A 19244-nucleotide genomic window follows, 5' to 3' on the forward strand; every position below is an offset into this window, starting at 1 on the left:
AGGAATGTTGGCAATCACTGACCTATTTTACTTTATACACATGTAGTTAGTGCTAAAACACCACATTACATACATATTTTTGTGCACTGTGCGGTCTGACTAATTTTTTTTTAATTCATTGATCTGTTTGAAAAGATGCGATAATCAAATTAGTTTAAATGTTATCTAATGCAAAATTGTGATTCGGTAGGGGGGTCCTAAATTCTTCCTCACAAAAGTATGAAAAGTACAAAAGTATAAAAGAATAATATGTGAAAATCTAATTTCCCCGAGACAGCGGCGATCCTGACACGACGATCCAAAGTTACCTTTATCATTAATAAACCAAAATAATGAGTGAAAATGTTGTATCACGGATAAAGACCTGAAGTAATTTCAGTAAAACGCCAAAAAAATGAGATGAGATTAGCCTGCCAAACAGATTGCCCCACCACATTCTGAATCCAGAGGGGGTGGCCTTAGTGTAAACAGAAGCACACACGACTCGCAACCTAGATGTATCCCAGGATGGCGTGAGATCATTGATCAAGGTCGTCTTTGCCCCAGCCAGTTGGTAACTATAGCCAAAAGGGGACACGGCCAGTAAATTCGGAGATTGATCTTCATGGTCCTGGGGAAGACTGCTTGTCTAAATGACGCTAGTGTCGTCGATAGGCATTAATCTAAGCGGCCTAGCAAGACCTGTGGCTAGCATCATGATCTTAGTCGCGTGAGGTCACCATCGCCAAGTTTAGTTTAGATGTTGGGTGATAAAGGCCGTTATTGCATCACTTTATGGTGAGCTTCGCCTCGTCGTACAGCAGGAGATAGGAGAATGTCTCATAGCTTTGAAGATATACATCAGTAGTTTCATAATTATTTTTCTTATTACATTTTTTGCGCTCGTGTCTTAACTTTACACTCGTAGCCAGGCAGCAACTTTGAGTTTCGCTTATTATCTGGTCGCGCTCCCTGAAAGTCAGCTGGCGGTCTTGACTAAGTGTACCCTAAGAAAAAACGCGCCCCGGGTGTCGGTGAATCCCGCGGTGGCCATGCTGAGTGTAGGTAATGTTCTGATTTTGTATGGCTATCCCACTAACATAGAAACCACATGAACTTAGTTTATCCAGTTTGCAACGAGTTATGAATGGCAACAACTTTAAAATCTGAGCAGACAAAACAGTTATGCTCATTGTAAGAGTATTTCATGCTATCTAGAATCAAAGAAAGATTTTCATATGCTTCTGTTAAAATGTTTGATTGAGCAACTGCAATAGAAGGCATGATGTTTCCAATGTGCAGCACAACAGTTTTAATGCTGTTGAGAGATGCACCAATAAACAACCTCCAGCGGCTTGGTTCATAGCTCAGTCCAACACAATCAAACAATTCCCTGGCATCATTGTAAAACCAGAGGTTCATTTCCACTGACTAGTATTGCTGGAAATCTGATGAGCATTTTCTGAATGCTGTAATCAGTACATCTTCATCCAACAGTTTCCATTCCTGCAGACGGAAGGATAGCAGTTTGTTCTGTTATTTAGTTAGTGTTAGATCACGAACCAAACCATTGAGTTCAGGCTGGATTTTGAGATGCAGTTTCTTGTCAGATTCAGGTTGTTGCTCATACGTCGGATCTTGTGATTCTGGTTCGTTAGAAATGACCATGTCACTACTTGCTATTTCAGATGGAGGCTGAGGGACAGGTATATCACTGGAGTGTCCAACAGGGTAAATAGCAGACTGAAGGTTTGGATATACAATATCCTTTGTACTCTCCCGGGTGCGACCTGTAATAAGAAAAGAACATCCAACACATTAGCTACTTGGCACATAGTTTTGCATTATACAATATACCGATAAGATAATGATATATTTAGGGGAAAAGTTAGATGTCTTGTGAGAATATTATAATTAGTAAGTGCATTAAGGGAAGGAAGCTTACCTGTGATATCTGTTAAGCAGAAGTAGCAGCCAGATGAATGGGCCATCGGCTCCATCCACACCATTGGCACGCCCTATGTGAGACCAGGACTGGTGCCCGTGACCCATGCCAGGAGTGAACTCGTACACCTGACACAACATATAAGAGGTGTCCAGCTTTTGTCCAAATCACCCACTTTCCATCCAATGAACAATTCATATACTGTAGCTTCTTCACGTGTGGAGTCAGTCGACTTTTATACTGCTTAATTGTCAACAATCCACATACAGTATATGAGAACATAACAGAAGTTGTCTGGAGAATTCTTGCATTCTCTAGGCGCAACTGCTTATGTAAAATTAATGTGTTTAGATTAATGCAAAAAGTAATGTGTTTATAATATCTGAATCCAGTTCCAGTGTTACGGAAAGTAATATTGACAATCGAAATATGAACAGTCCGTGAATTCCATGTATAATCTGTCCATCTATCTATTGCCAGATGCCTCAATCCCGTTCAGGGTGGTCACAAACAAATCGCCTCCACGTCGCCCTGTCCCCCGCCATTTCACTGCCCTGCTCCCAACTCACATCCCCCTCTCTCATATACCTCTCCACCCCATCCCTCCATCTCATTCTCGGTCTCCCCCTCCTTCCCCCCCCCCCTCCACCTCACTCACATACACTCTCTTCGTCAATCTTTCACCCTCCATCCTTTCCACATGGCCAAACAACCTCAATGTATTCCTCCTAACGCTTCCTATCACATCCACATCCACATCACAACGCTCCTTTTATCCTCATTTGTCAGCCTATCCCTCCATGTGACTCCACAGGCTCCTCTTAAATAACTCATTTCCACTGCTCTCACTCTTGACTTGTATCATTCCAACAACGTCCAAGCTTCACTTCCATACGTTAGAGTTGGTATCACAATACTGTCATGTAGTAATTTTTTCACTTCCACGCTCACTTCCCTGCTTCTTATCACTGCTTTCAAGGAACCAGCAACCTTTCTTCCCTGCTGCACCCTTTCAAGCACTTCACCCTCCAAACCTCCATCCTTACTCATCACACTACCCAAGTACTGAAACGTACTCACCTTTTCCAATTCCTCACCATCCAACCTTGCTGTACATTCACTGACTTCACCTCTCGCAAAGACCATCACTTTACCCTTCCCTACATTCACATTTAGATTCCGTTTCTTACACACACTCTCAAACTCATCCACCAAGCCTTGCAGCTTCCCTTCGTCTTCACTCAACAACACAGTATCATCTGCAAACAACAGTACAGGGAGTTTCCAAACACTACCCTCTCTCACCAGGGCCACTCCAACATCCACTACCCTACCTTGTACCTCTTTTCTTACCCCATCCATGTACAGATTGAACAACCATGGAGACATGACACATCCCTGTTTCAACCCAACCTTCAAACAGAAAAATTCACTCAGTTCACCATCCACACGCACTGCAGCCTTAGCACCATCATACATACTCTTCACAGCATTCAACAACTTTCCATCTACTCCATATATTCTTAATACTTTCCACAATCCTTGTCTATCGACCCTGTCATATGCTTTCTCCAAATCCATGAAAGCCGCATACAACTTCTTTCCCTTCTCTAGAAACTTTTCCACTGAAGATCTATGAATGAATATCTGATCTACACAGCCTCTTCCCTTCCTAAAGCCTCCCTGTTCTTCTCCAACTAATTCCTCTGTTCTTTCTCTAACTCTGTCAATAAGTATCCTACCATACACTTTTCCTATTATACTAAGAAGACAAATGCCCCTATGATTACCACACATTTCTTTTTCCCCTTTTCCTTTGTACAAGGGAATAATTATACCTGACTTCCAATCCTCTGGGACTCTACCTTCCTCCCAGGCCAATCTGCACATCTTCCACATCCATTCTACTACTATCTCTCCCCCATGCTTCAGCATTTCACCACACACTCCATCAATTCCTGGGGCTTTCCCCAATGTAAACTTTCTTCATTGCTTCCGCAATCTCTATCCTACTGATTTCTTCCTGTCTTCTCATCTCCCATCTTCTCCCAGCCATTCCCCAGCCACTTATACTCGCATTACTTCCATCCTCTATGTTCAACAATTCCTTAAAGTGTTCTCTCCATCTGCTCACTTTTTCTCCCTTTTCCACTAGTAATGTATCATTTTAATCTTTCACTCCCTTGCTAACTTCACTTCCACCCTGTCTTACTCTCTTCACCTCTTTCCAGAACATTTTCTTACAGTCCCTCCACCTTACACTCAAATTCTTTCCAATTTCCTCATCCACTCTCTTCTTACTCTCTCTTACTAATCTTTTCACCTCTCTCTTTCTTTCTACATATAACTCTCTCTTCCGCCTCTCAACTTCTTCCACACCCCTGTTTCTCATCCATTCATTGTATGCTTTCTTCTTTTGTGCCACAGCCTGTCTCACCTCTTCATTCCACCACACTGTTCCTTGCACCCCCCTCCGTCTTCTCTTCATCCCACACACCACATCACATGCTGCACATATTTCTTCTGTGAATATCCTGCACGCACCTTCCACGTCCCCCATCTGCTCCAATTCATATTTGCCCAATCGTTCCTCCACTTCTCTCTTATATTCTGCCTTTTTCTCATCCTTTTGTAACCTTTCCACTCTCCTTGCAAATACTCCTTCTTCCCGTCCTTCCCTTCTTCTATTTCTCTATCTTATTTGCATCTTTATTCTGGCCACCACCAAGTTGTGGTCAGAAAGTCCACTCCCCCAACCTCTATAAACTCTTGCATCCATTACACATCTTCGCATCCTTTCATCCACACACACACATGATCAATCATTGCCTTCCTTTAATTCAGTTCACCACCCACCCTTCTCATCACTCGCCATGTATACCTGTGGATCATTTTATGCCTGAAGAGGGTATTGGCTATCACCAACCCCCTCCCAGCACAAATGTCCACTATCGCACTGCCATTCTCATCTATCTCAGTAGGCACACCCCACTCACCAACTATTCCATCCACCTTCACATTCCCTACTTTACCAGTCATATCACCGATCAAAAACACTCTCTAATTCCTTCCAAACTTTTCCATGCACTCTTCCACAATTGTCCATGTATAATAATTTGGGAAAATAAAGTGACCATTTGCATGGAATTGATATCTTTATCTCTATCTATGTCTATCTATCTATCTATCTATCTATCTTTCTATCTATCTATCCATTTATATATCCTTCTATCTATCTATCTATCTGTCTATCTATCTATCTATCTATATCTATCTATCTATATAAATGTATATAGATAGATAGATAGATAGATAGATTGCTAGGGGTTTCCCATTTGTTCAATAAGCTCGTCTAGACGTAATCATTATAAAAACTCGTCTAGTGACAACGAGGAAAATAATGTCCAAATATCTTAAAAAACAATACAGGTAAAAATGGACTGTATAAAACTCATCAATGTCCTTAGCAATCCTGGGATGTATAATACCGTACTAAGGAGCATCTACAGAAATGGTGCAAAATGGTGAAGAAATCACAGAGAAGCACCAGAATTTATTCCCTTCACACCAATGACATACCGGTACTTATTACTGTTACTATCGAACACATACCTCTGATGAATGGTAGGATATACCTTCCGTAGCCTACTCAAGGGGTTCATGATGGCTTTATCAAACACTTCCAACTCGAATCATCTACCAAAACCTAAGTAGAATCATCTGAGAGTAGCAAGGATGGAATACAAATGCCATCAGGAAACGGAGGATGATTTAACTCGGAAGCTCATTCATTTTCGTACACAATATGACTCATTTTCTGACACGCAATATTTACATATGAAAGAGGAACGACGTGAATCAAGATACATGATTCTCTATTACCTCACATTCACCATGATGAAAAAGGGCGAAAAAAGAGACAGACAGACAGACAAACAAAAAAAGAAAGAAAGGAAAAGAAAAACGAAAAATCAAGCGAGGGAAGAGGGGATGTTAGAATGAAGAAAAAATTATATATATATATATATATATATATATATATATATATATATATATATATATATATATATATATAACATAGTGAGGATCAAAGACATTAGCTGATTCATTGCATTAAAACTAGTTTAGGGTCGAGCCTAGGAAATAGTGTTAGCGTTACAATGCAAGAAATTAATGCCATATCATTAAAATGCACGTGCTTTATGGAAGTATTCTTCCTTGTCAGCTGTGGAAACATCATTAATGAATGGCTATACTTAACTTTCCTTGCTTCATTCACAATTTTCTAGGAGACAGTCGTTATTTTCTTAACACATATCACACTAAAAGCACTGCTTAGGTTCTGAATGAGATACCAACAGGAAATTACTTTCGTAGACTATTTTTTGTATTTATTCTTCTTCTCGCAACCATATCATTTTATTCATCTAAAGAGAGCCTTCAAGTACTAAAGAGATTACTGATCGCAGTACCTTACCCCCTCTGTCTGAAAAATCTCGATTAAGCCGAGCAAAGTCATCTGCTGATACCTTCATAAATGTGAAAATACCTCATCTTACTGACTAGGTGAAAAATGATGTGGGTGACGTGTTAATGTGAGTATGGCACCGTATGTTCGCCCATGGATTGACTTGGGTCTCTGTAATCTACAGCGGGAAAATTAATAACTATTAAAAGCAGTGTTTGTGTCGCTTAGAAAAGGCTAGTTGCCAGCATCAAAGACATGCGAATAACATAAAATAGTATTATGGCGGTTATGAAATATAATTCTTGTCAGTTGTAACATGTGACCAGTGCTACTGCATCCCGTTTTAAAGTTCCTTGCGATAAACTCTAGTGTACAAAGTTTTGTAACACGCAGGTGATTATAATCCTTGTCAGTTCATGCTGTGGGAGACAAGTAGAGGTGCGTGGTCAGGGGTGGTGTTGGAAAAGATACCATTTCCTTTATTATTCGGTCTCTGTATCGCTCTGTTGATTATCTTGTGTTAATATTTAGGAAAATATGGCAAGTATCATTCTCTATTCCGTCTGATAATTTAACAATATTCCGAATCGTTATCAAGATTCACATACGGTACGGTATACAGAACTCGAAAAAAAAAAAAAAAAAATCAGCTTTTGACTGGCGAAACCCTAACCAAACACGACTATAAATCAATACAAAATTAACATTTCCCCATACATCAACGCCACTGCAAACTAAATTAAAAAGTGTAAAACTGTGTTGGGTTGTTTTACTTGTCAGCGCGGCAGTGGAGGCTCCTCCCCACGCCAACTCTAATTTAAACTTTAAATAAATTTTCCCTTGAAATTGGGTTAATGTGAGAGAGCACCAAATACTGATGCAGTGTGTGTGTGTGTGTGTGTGTGTGTGTGTGTGTGTGTGTGTGTGTGTGTGTGTGTGTGTGTGTGTGTGTGCGCGTGACGTGGTCTTGCCTTGTGGATTTGTTCGTATAAAACAAGATATTATGTACACACATAGCTGTGACTGTCCATATTCAATAAATGTTTACATGTATCTGTTAGCATACAAGAAACTCTCAGTGATTCTCCAAACCCCTCTGTGTGTGTGTGTGTGTGTGTGTGTGTGTGTGTGTGTGTGTGTGTGTGTGTGTGTGTGTCCTGACTGTGTTATACAGTACAACATAGTCATTATAAATGTGTGAATGAGCCATGGGATCGCTGGTGTGTGTTGTGTTAAGACAGCGTCTCTCTCTCTCTCTCTCTCTCTCTCTCTCTCTCTCTCTCTCTCTCTCTCTCTCTCTCTCTCTCTCTCTCACACACACACACACACACACACACACACACACACACACACACACACACACATATGTACTGTAGGGTGGTCCTCAAAATTCATTATGAATATTTCGAAAGTGTTTTGCGTTATTATAGTTACATTCACTGAAATACCTGACTTTTACCAAATTTCACTCATTTTCATTAACTTTTACCTCTGTCACATGATCCAGCAACACCCCATAAGAACCGACTGAGATGTAGCTGAGAGTAGTGTTATGTCATTATTTTCAATTTATCTTAGTACTCATTAAGTTTTTACTGAATCTTAGATTTAATAACTTTAATTCAATTAGATATGAAATTTTAAATTAGTTAGATGTAGTATATTTAGTGAGTTTAGTAATACCTTAACCTAACCTAATGGCGTTACATCAGCTGGCCCATGGTAGTACTGTCTGGAACATTCTGTCATATTCCGGCTTGGTCTAGACAGTCACATCCACAGCAGCCACAAGCCGTTCATCACTTACTGGGAATTCTCGCTGCTGATTACATCGTCTCAACTTGAGTATACCAAAACACCGTCTCCAACGAACCTCGACTAAACAAGGCAAGGCTCTTAGATTGTCAAGTTACTGTGATAGTGATATACTGAGTAGTATTACATGATGTAGGACCTAAACACTGAAACTAACCATTGTGTTTGGTCTCTTTCTAGGTTTTCGTTTGTGGACTTATCAAGCCCTGACAGGGCATGTGCAACCCGAAAACAGGATCATGTGTGGTTGACTGGCTTCCCATCTGATGTGATACCCGAAAATCGTCTCCCATCGTGGACAGAGGTCCTGTGACAGTATTTCAATTTACACCAAAGCAAAAACTTGAAAGTTAAGAATGCAGCAACTCAAGTAATCCGCGAAACAATGTTCATCTGGGAGAAAGAGCAAATTCCTACTGCAGAAAAGCGGAATGCTGTTTCTAACTTTGAAAAAAAGGTCAAGAAGCACCGGTCTCTCCTTAAAGAAAAAACTCAACGATCCACACCACAGATATAGAAGGATGTTGAGTTTCCAGCTACTCCCGGAATTAATTATTGCTTGAGAAATGCGCTGGTTATAATACCTTTGTGGTGTTTTATTTTAACTTGTCAAGTTTTCAATAAACCAGACTTACAGGACTGAAATGTTTTCACTCCTTAATTATCCGACTGGAAAAAGTAAAATTTCCTATAATTTTCGTTTCAGTCTCAAAAACTGCAATATAGCTATCCTCCGACTTGGAGACCAAAAACCCTAATATTCACCACACGTGTGACAGTGGTTCGGACAATATTTGATACCAACTATTTCCTTGTTCGTATGAACAATTTTATAAGGAAGCAGCTTTATGAAATTACTATTGAGGACCAACTTACTGAAGATGTATACGTAGAAAAAGCGTATAAATACATCCGGAGAAACACACACGTTCTCAGATATGCACAGCCACACACTTAAACATATACATAAAGCAGTCTACTATTATACACGCACACACATGCACTGTCCCTGACGAAATTCCGCTTGGAATGAAGCAGCCTAACAAACAGAGAAACATAAGTTTATCTCTTGCGTCAGCAATGACCACTGTGTCGTGCTGTTGGTGTTGTGGCGCCTGGGCAGATTATCACCTTTTTTCTCTCGGCTGGTCTGTGCAGAAATACACAAACATGTTTCATTATTTAATTATTGTTTTCTTTATTCATTTATGTTCTCATTCATCAATTTACTACCTCCTTTCTAACTACTGATTGTGTCTACTGAGATTTTTCTGCCCTATGATATATATTTTCACTCTTCTAGATACAAACAATATTATTTGGCATAGGAGAAACTTTTCTTACTAGAGGAGCTTTATATAGCAACAGTAAACCCTTTCGTTACTAGAGGCGTCTCCTAAGATTAATAATATCGTTTGACGCAGCTGGAATAACACAAAGAACGTAACACATATCCAAGGGGGCGACTGAGTCCCAATGCTGGCCGTTGTCAATGCCGTGGTCGGCCACCGTTCTACGGGTCCTTCCAATATCATCGCACACCCGTTCCCTGGCTATGTATTTTACACGTTATACCTTTTACTGTTCTATCATATATTATTTGTGTGCTTGTAATATACTAAAATGAATACAAAAATTACCTGTTGTTCGAAAGGACCCGAGTTCGGTTCCAGTATGGAGCATTGAACAGTTTGTGGATACTGAACTTCTTTTCAACGGGCCCTATTGATCTTCCACAAAACCCATCGACTAGTCCTGAACCTACGTCCACCCACACCCTTATCTTATTCCTGGATCGCACAGCCTTAGCATTAGTCACTCCCCATGCATTAATGAGTAATAAGCTGAAATCATTCACACCTGTTTAATCAGAATAATCGACATGCATTACTGTGAAGAGTTCATATATATATATATATATATATATATATATATATATATATATATATATATATATATATGTGGTGGTTTGGCCATGTGGAGAGGATGGAGGGTGAAAGACTGACGAAGAGAGTGTATGTGAGTGAGGTGGAGGGGGAAAGAGGGAGGGGGAGGCCGAGGATGAGATGAAGAGATGGGGTGGAGAGGTATATGAGAGAGGGGGGTGTGAGTTGGGAGCAGGGGAGTGAAATGGCGGGGGACAGGGCGACCTGGAGGCGATTTGTTTGTGGCCACCCCAAACGGGATTGAGGCGTCTGGCAATAGATAGATAGATAGATATATATATATATATCATAGGGTCTCGTACAACTCACTGATGACCAGGCAGTCTTTCCTGGCGATAGTCTTTCCACGTGTACTGTCATTTCCAGTGTGTGAGGGCGATGAAGTGCGGTGCGGCGTGGCCAGAGATGTGGTAATGGAGGCAGCTATAAAGGCCATCAGTCACACAACAACAACTGGTAGGCGCACCAGCTGAGTGGGAAAGATAGGAGTGCTGGGAGTTGTGGCAGGTGAGGATGAGAGGCAAGATGCATGGCGGTGCTTGGGAAGAGGAATATCGGAAACTGGGAAGGGACTTTTCATGTTTTTTCAAGACACACACAGTATTCTCACATTTTTTTTATATTGTTCTTGCTCTCAGCATATCCAGAATTCTTCCTGCCTTCAATGCCAGTTCCTATCTTTCTTTTTTTATAACCTATCCCGCATTTATCAAAAACACCATTATGTGAACAGTGAATTGGTGTATTAACATTGTTAGGTATATGATATGGTAATAGAACGAATATCCAAACGCCTCTCAACTCCCAGTCCCCCAAACCGAAAATGGCACGTTGTTGTACCAGCAAAATAACATTCTGCCCGAGAAAACCCATCTTGAGTGTGTGTGTGTGTGTGTGTGTGTGTGTGTGTGTGTGTGTGTGTGTGTTTTCAACAAGAGGTCTTGCGCATCCTCAGGTTCGCCAGTAAATTATACTCCATTTACGCAGATACGTTGAGACCTGGCCAACCCCCTCACCCTCCACACACACACACACACACACACACACACACACACACACACACACACACACACACACACACACACACACACACACACACACACACACACACACACACACACACACACACACATGAGCATATCCAACTTGAAAAACCAACATCACACTCAGGGAATGGTTAGTCAGAAGTAATCGCTGCAAAAAGTAGTATACCCTTGTCTATACCAGTCTGTCAGTACATGTGCATTACGCCTTGCGGGTGACAGTGGACGGACCAACACAGTATTAATGGACTACACACACACACACACACACACACACACACACACACACACACACACACACACACACAGCGGACCATGAAATTAGCATGATATTATTCTCGCACCTCACGTAATTACACGGTACGATAAACTACGCCGAAATATTTTTGTCATTATGAGGCTAATATAACTGGCTTTCTAAGGATTGGAGAAGCAAATATAATATGAAGCTTATGACGTAGCAGTGGGGGATCATTCAGATAGAATATAAAGCATATGAGGTAGCAGTGGGGGAAGATTCAAACACAAACTGAAGCTTATGACGTAGCAGTGGGGGATACAAACACAATATGAAGCTTTTAACGTACCAGCGCAGGGGAATATTAGGGTTAAATGAAAGAAAAGATTTCGGAAGCCGAATGCTAATCGCCTACCAGAATATGCTGTTGGCAAAGTTACATGCTGCTTACAAACCAAATGTGAAGAAAATTAACAAAATTCTACGGAATTCAGTCACATCGTTTCACAAAGAGCCAATCCACATTAAAAGTAGTTGGCCTGCCATTTTGGTGTCCATTTTCGAACTCGTCCAAGATTTTGGCGATATCTTGATACCCTTATGGTTTCATGTTGACAGCTCAAGCCGTTCAAGAGATATAATCTATCTATCTATCAATCTATATACCTAGGCTGCTTCCCCCAAGGAAAGGGAGGTAACCGAGACAGGATGACACACTCCCAATTTACTCATCCACTCAGACACAGTCATTCGCATCTTAGCCCCAAAGGGGAGAAGGGACAGATCCTCACCGCACCACACCACACGATGGTCAACTGCACAGTGGAATCTGTGACATCCGCAGCAGGGCTCGACAGCAGAGCTGGTTTACCCCTGCCACATCATAACAGACCTATCCCCTTACCCGCACCTGACCTGATCAGCTGATCAGATCAAATGCGGGAGAATATCCCCTCAGGGTTGCGTCATTATTTATTCATTCACAATTTCTCTCCATTTATTTCTGTCACGCACAGCCAAACTTCCTTGCTCAACAGATATCCCTCTCGCATCCAGCGCTCTCTTCACACTGTCCATCCATCCTATTCGTGGTCTTCCTTTCAGCCTTACACCTTTCACATCAGATCTAGTTATCATTTTCACCAATCGCTCATTATCCATTCTCTCCATACGCCCAAACCATCGCAACACCCTCTGCTCAACTCTATCAGCCATCTCCCGAACAACTCCAGTTCTCCTTTGCACTTCATCATTTCGCACTCGATCCATATGCATCACACCACGCATACTCCTCAGACACCTCATCTCCATTACATTCAAACTTTTCCTCACTGCTACACCCATAATCCACGTTTCAGCCCCATATAAAGCAGTCGGTACCACAACACCCTCATACAGCCTTCTCTTTACATCCATTTTAAATGAACGACATCTAAACACTTTTTTCATTCCTCCCAGCACCTTTCCTACTTCATTCATTCTAAACTTAACTTCTGCATCTATTCTTCCATCCACAGCAACATGTGACCCTAAATACTTAAAACACTCTACCTCCTCAAGCAACTCACGATCAAAACTATATTCATCCCCCTACCATCTACAAACCTCGTACACTTCATCAGTTTACTATTATTCTCATTTACTTTCAATTTCCTCCTTTCACACACCCTTCCAAACTCCTCTACCAACTGTCTGAATCTCTCCTCTGAATCAGCCACCAGTGCAGTATCATATCCAAACATCAGCTGCTTCAGATTCCACTCTCTACCAAAAACATTCACACATTCACATATAATGGTAACAGATAATCCATATTAAAGCTAGTAGATCGTTGGAAGCCATTTTGGTGACCTTGAGCTTGACCCCGAGTGACCATTTTCGAACTCGTCTAAGATTTTCGTCATATCTTTATCCCCTGAAGGTTTCATGTTGATAGCTCAAGTCGTTCATGAGATATAACGATAACAGATAATCCATATACAATGGTAACAGACAGGCAGACAGACAGACAGACAGACAGACAGACACACACACACACACACACACACACACACACACACACACACACACACACACACACACACACACACACACACACACACACACACACACACACACACACACACACGCAGACATGGGCAAAATCATTATTGCTCCGCCTTGGTAAAGGCTGGCGATAATAATGAAAGCACTTGTGCTGTACTTCCAAGTGCGCTTTGTGAGCGCGTGACCAGCAAGTGAGCGCCATGTTGTCACAACCTCTGATATACGGAGAGAGGATTGTCAAGTTGTTGTTTCTCAATTTCGAGTCAAGAACTTTGGTTATGTCGTTTCCATAGTAACATCGATGAGGTTTGAATATTCAACGGGGCATCGACTTACAATGAAACTCACAAGTGTCGTTTTCACCTTTGCTTCCGCATAATAGAAGCAATGGATCGTCCGAACCACGTGGAATATTCACAATGGCCGAATAGTTTCAACAAACTAAGACATTGTCGACTATCAATCGCAGGACGAAAGTAATAAACAGGGCGTTTCCCATACATGATTCCTCCCTGGATGATTTTCGGCTGTTGATTAAATTCAGATTCGATTATTGAGTATTGTGATGCACATATTATGAAGCGAAGAAAACCAATGTTCTTAATATAGCTCAGGGTTTGTTTGAGCAACACAGATTCCAGAGGTACACTAATGCTTGTGTAATGCAGGGCGCCATTGCATTCATCACACGCGAAGTGCTAAATTTCGTAATCTCCACTGCCAACCTACCATGTTGACGAAAATGAAACGATAAAAACTTGATTATTGATGGGATGATTATAAAATGGGGTGTTCTCCCTTGGTGATTTCACCATCAAAACGTTGCAAAAACGTTAATGTAATTTCATTGGCAGAATCTCCAGTATTCAGTTGCTAGAGTTTATGCCAAAAAACAGTTTTAGGACGGAAAATCTTTTTACATTTGATTTCGTAGGTAAGGTATTCTCCGATTGCAGCCGAACACTCCCTTGGAAACTCGCGATTCCAAGAGGTTCCTACGTCTTTATGGGTGAATTTTTAGTTGATGAAATATATATATATATATATATATATACATATATATATATATATATATATATATATATATATATATGTATATATATATATATATTGTTACATAGCCTATGATTTCATCATCCCTTGTATAATTCTAACTTATGATACAGTTTTGTTCATGATTGCATCATCCTTTGTATGATCCTAATGTACAGTATGCTGCATGTTTGTTCACGATTCGCCACGTGGCTTCCATAGTGACTAGGTTTGCGTGTTCTACCTTACTCCCCCCTTCTCCCCCTTATAGTAGAGTAAGTCGTTCTTTCTGTTGTTCAGAGCAGGATTGTCAACTCTTCGTCCTCTATGCCTTCATTTGCGCGTCCTTCTTACAAGTTGAATCAAGCTCTGTCGGCCCCTGTATAATGAGCTCAGTCTCTGCATTAGTGGCCACTTAGATCTACTCCTCATTCTGTTCACATCTCTGTCCTCCCCTGTACAGTATATTATTATTTTTGTGAGTGCTCAGGAAGTCTCCAGCCATCTAGCTGCTGTATAATTTGAGTATAAGTGTTATTACCATTTTTCTTGTACTGTGTAGTCTAAGGTGTTAATTCGTAAGCCTGGTGAAGTTTTTGTGATTCATATTGGTTCCATGCTGTCAGCCAGTATTACTAATATTTTATATCTGTAATAATATTATATCTTGCTTTAACTGAGCATTATCCAGTTTTCTCATTTTATCAGGACTGACTTAGATAAATTTGCTCTTGCTAATTTCGTGTTAATAGAGGCTATTGCAGTTAACCATATATGTAACCTGTTTTGCCATTACATTATCCTTATGAGTCCTGAATATTTAGTTGTTAGTTTGAGCATTAAACTTTAACTTGTAATTTTACCTAAGTCTTTTGTTTTGAACCTGGAACTTTGCGGGACAGTAGTGATTTAAGTATTCTCACTTGACGTGTTCATTATCTCTCTCTGTTCCGTAACAATATATATATATATATATATATATATATATATATATATATATATATATATATATATATATATATATATATATATATATCAACACAACTTCATACTGGAATAAAGTTATTAGTGTCTGCTCAGCTTGACGGTCGGGTCGGGCCGGGTAGGGTCTGGCCTGGCTACTCAGTTCCAAGCTTAACTGAGAGTAAGCATCGCTCGCTAGCTCGGAGCCAGAAGAGGTCCCAGGCAGGGCGATCAGTGAGCTGGGATGCAGGGCAAAAACGTAAAAAGGAAAATGCGCTCAGTAGGGTTTTCTCCTCCTCAACACCACGATGAACTGGTCTTCACATTTATGTACATTCGCCAAAATTCCATCGTTAAATTGTGGGTCACTAAGAAAGAGCACAGTTTGTGTGTGTGTGTGTGTGTGTGTGTTTTTTCCTGTTTTCTGGTAAAAGTACACAAACAGGCAGACTGAGAGATGGACCGATGTGAAAACACAATTTCTTTTCCCGTCTGGGGATCGAGGTAATTAGGTCCCTAATTACCTTATCCGTAAGAAGAGATAGGGGAACAGAGTAGGGGTGGGATACATGCGGCCTGAGCTAGGGAATGAGAGGGACAGGAGTGAATAAGTAAAGGAGGGGGGGGGGAATCAGTGACATACGACACTGTGGTAACAAAGGAAGGGGATTTGCATATTGTAAGAGAAAACTGTAGTCAAAAGGGTGAGATCAACAATGGGGCACAGAACATTAAAATGCTTATATCTTATGATAATGCTGTCCGAAATACGTCCAGGAACATCTGCCATGATAAACACAAGTACTTGACTAAAATAAGAAAAAAATCACATCTGACGTGAACTTCAAAAAATTAAAAAGTGTGAATATTGATGACAAGCAATTCACACATAGGAAACACTATATTACTGTAACAAATTTTCACCTCCATGGTGTGATTTTCTGTCGGAAATTCAATTCAGCTCTCTCTCCTGTTTTCCTTTCTCTCCTCCCTCCTCTTAAACTTTGCCTCTCCCTCCCTCCCATTCTCCAATCCACTGTGTTGCCTGCCTATCGGGAAGGGTAGAGGGACAATCAATGATAAGGAACAGCGTGCTCAGCGTCACGCCCGATGGTTATCTGAACTATCCATGGCCTTTATATGGACCGCCGTGCCTGGGGATTCTCTTGTTAGGTTTTCGTCTGCCTCAACGTAGAGTGTTCATACCACTCGTCATTTTCTCTTTATATTCATAAACATGCAAGGCCTTTGTATCTACACCTTCTACTCACTTACAACTACTTCCTGACAGCCATGACTGGGACCATTTAGGTGGTCTTTATGGATATATACAAATGACTTTTTCTGTTGTTGATTTGGTATGGGTTTCACATGTTTGCAGTTTTCATGTCCACTTTAGTTCTGCGTATTTATTTTACGCTTTTCATTTATATTTTTCAAAATATATAAACCAATTATTTACTTTCTTCCGGACAGTTCTCGTAATTCTGAAACAAGAGGTCACAGGCTGAATCAAACTGGGGCATTCTGTCCTGGAACACTAATCGTCACCCAAATGTGCAATGCCAGAATGAATAAATAACTGTTCAGTAATACGATTAAAAGCAATTCTTAGTAGTGTGATCGCGAAAAATAAGAAGGCAAACATTAATTAATTAATTAATTAATTTATTTATTTATTTATTTATTTATTTAGAGAGAGAGAGAGAGAGAGAGAGAGAGAGAGAGAGAGAGAGAGAGAAAGAAAGAAAGAGAGAGAACTATTTAGACAGCACATGAATTTAAAAAAAAAAATAACATAACCTGAATGACAAAGGAGTGCGCCTTTATAACGTATCGTGGTGGGCGTCAAGATGGCATTAAACTACAAGCCAGCCATCACAGTATTTAGGTTAGTCATGAAGTAGGGAATAACAAAAAAAAAAATACTGTGTAGCAAGAAAAATTTGCCTGCAAGTTTTCAGATATTTTTCTTCGTGATGTTACAATCTATTTATTGGCCTTAACTTCCTGCTTCTCCTTTATATACTTTTGTATTTTTTCCACACGAGACTCCGTAACTGTATTAAACACAACATCTGCCAACACCTCCCCTCAACATTACACACAAGTATCTCCTTGTCGCTTACATTACAAATTTATAACCTGAATACTCTTATGCATTACACTGTTAGCTGCGAATATACTGCATAACTTTACAACAAACTTGCATCAATACCTTTTATCCATCATAGGACGTAGCCTACTTTGTATTTTAGTCTGAATAAGCTAAACCATTTTTTCAGCTATACAGGTAGAGAAACCTTTCGGGACCTGTCATGTAAACAGTATTAAGTACAGCAAAAATTCTTGTTTACTTCTTCCTGCCCCAATCCTCGATGATTTATTCTGAAATTCTTTCTTGTTTCCTCTTACCTTCCACCAAACTAGTTCTCCCGCTGAGTTTACAACTTTGTGGCCAATAGCTAGGTTCAGCGCTCACCAAAGACTCTCGATTTATCTTATTATTTTCCCGCTGGACTTCCATAGCTAGTGTATTACACTGGCATACTGTGTATCGCTACCTTCTTTGTCCGGTTATTGAGCTAGTCAGACAATTCCATGAACGATTTATTGGTCTTTTGACTTCTCAAGGGTTTATGATATCACTCTTATACTTCGAGTCAACCAAACAGGATTTATAGCAAACTTATAATCAGCTGCATCTGTCAACTGTTTTTTTTTTTTTTTCAAGAAAAGCAATGTGTATAGAACTTCCCTTCGTCCGATGTCTTTTCTGCTGAAAAGAATTAAGAATTCGTAGTTTTGATACTACTGCTATCCGAAACATTCCTTTCTTGTCCAGGAAGGATATGAAATATAATGGTGAGGCTATCAGTGTGTGTTGCTTTTGTGTAAACTAAAATATGGTTTAGCAAGATAGATCTACTTGGGGAGGGGCGTACAATTTGGCCAAACTATTCGCTGGTGCTACCACTTTGCGGCCAGGTTGTGTTAGGAAGAATTCTGCCACCGTATTCCCTGCGTGTCGTAAAAGGCAACTAAAAGGGACGGGGAGAGGGGACTTGGGACCCCCTCCTCTGTATTTTTAGTTCCTGCAATGAGGCAGGGTACAGAAAGGAAAGAGGGAGTGAGTTATCCCCGAACCCTGAAGAATGGGTCTATGAATGTGCGTGGATGTAGTACGACTGAGGTTAAAAGGGAGGAGATTGGGAGAATGTTTGCGAGAAGAAAGTTGGATGTGTTATCTTTGAATGAAACAATGATGAAAGGGAAAGGTGAATGAAAATTTGGAAATGTGGCTGGAAGGATGTCGGATGTTGATAGAGGAAGAGCGAGAGGAGTGGCATGGTTAGTGAGCCCGGAAGTGCAGCAGTGGTGATTGAGCGGAAGTGTCATCGAGACTGATGTGGGTGAAACCGAAATCTGGACGTGAGTTTTGGGTGTCTGTGAGTGCATTTTGCACGCTAATATAAATATGAAATAATCAAGACACAATTACGAACACTCTTAAACACGCCAAAGAAACATTAACTTACAAGGAAATTATATTTCATTTGAAACCGAAGTACCGTACATTCAGGCTTAGCAGCTCTTGCCACCACTAGAACCGCCTGATGCTGTAAGAGTGTATGTCATAGAGGCCACACTAAAGAGGGATGGGCTGGCTGTTTAGAGAACATTATATTCTCTCAATCATGAAACACTAATATCCTGAACCGTATCGTTTAGACGTATCTAATCACCTCCTTGAAAAAAGACTGATTGA

General features: G+C 40.5%; 1 pseudogene; it reads right to left on the minus strand.

The window, feature by feature from the left end:
• Nucleotides 1–1515: 1515 nt before the first annotated feature.
• LOC145397457 (uncharacterized) overlaps nucleotides 1516–19244 on the minus strand; it is a 103766-nt pseudogene continuing 86037 nt past the window's right edge.

The sequence above is a fragment of the Coenobita brevimanus genome, chromosome 41 (assembly GCF_032717465.1).
Source record: "Coenobita brevimanus isolate Jiangsu-jjx chromosome 41, ASM3271746v2, whole genome shotgun sequence".
Classification (NCBI taxonomy): Eukaryota; Metazoa; Arthropoda; class Malacostraca; order Decapoda; family Coenobitidae; genus Coenobita; species Coenobita brevimanus.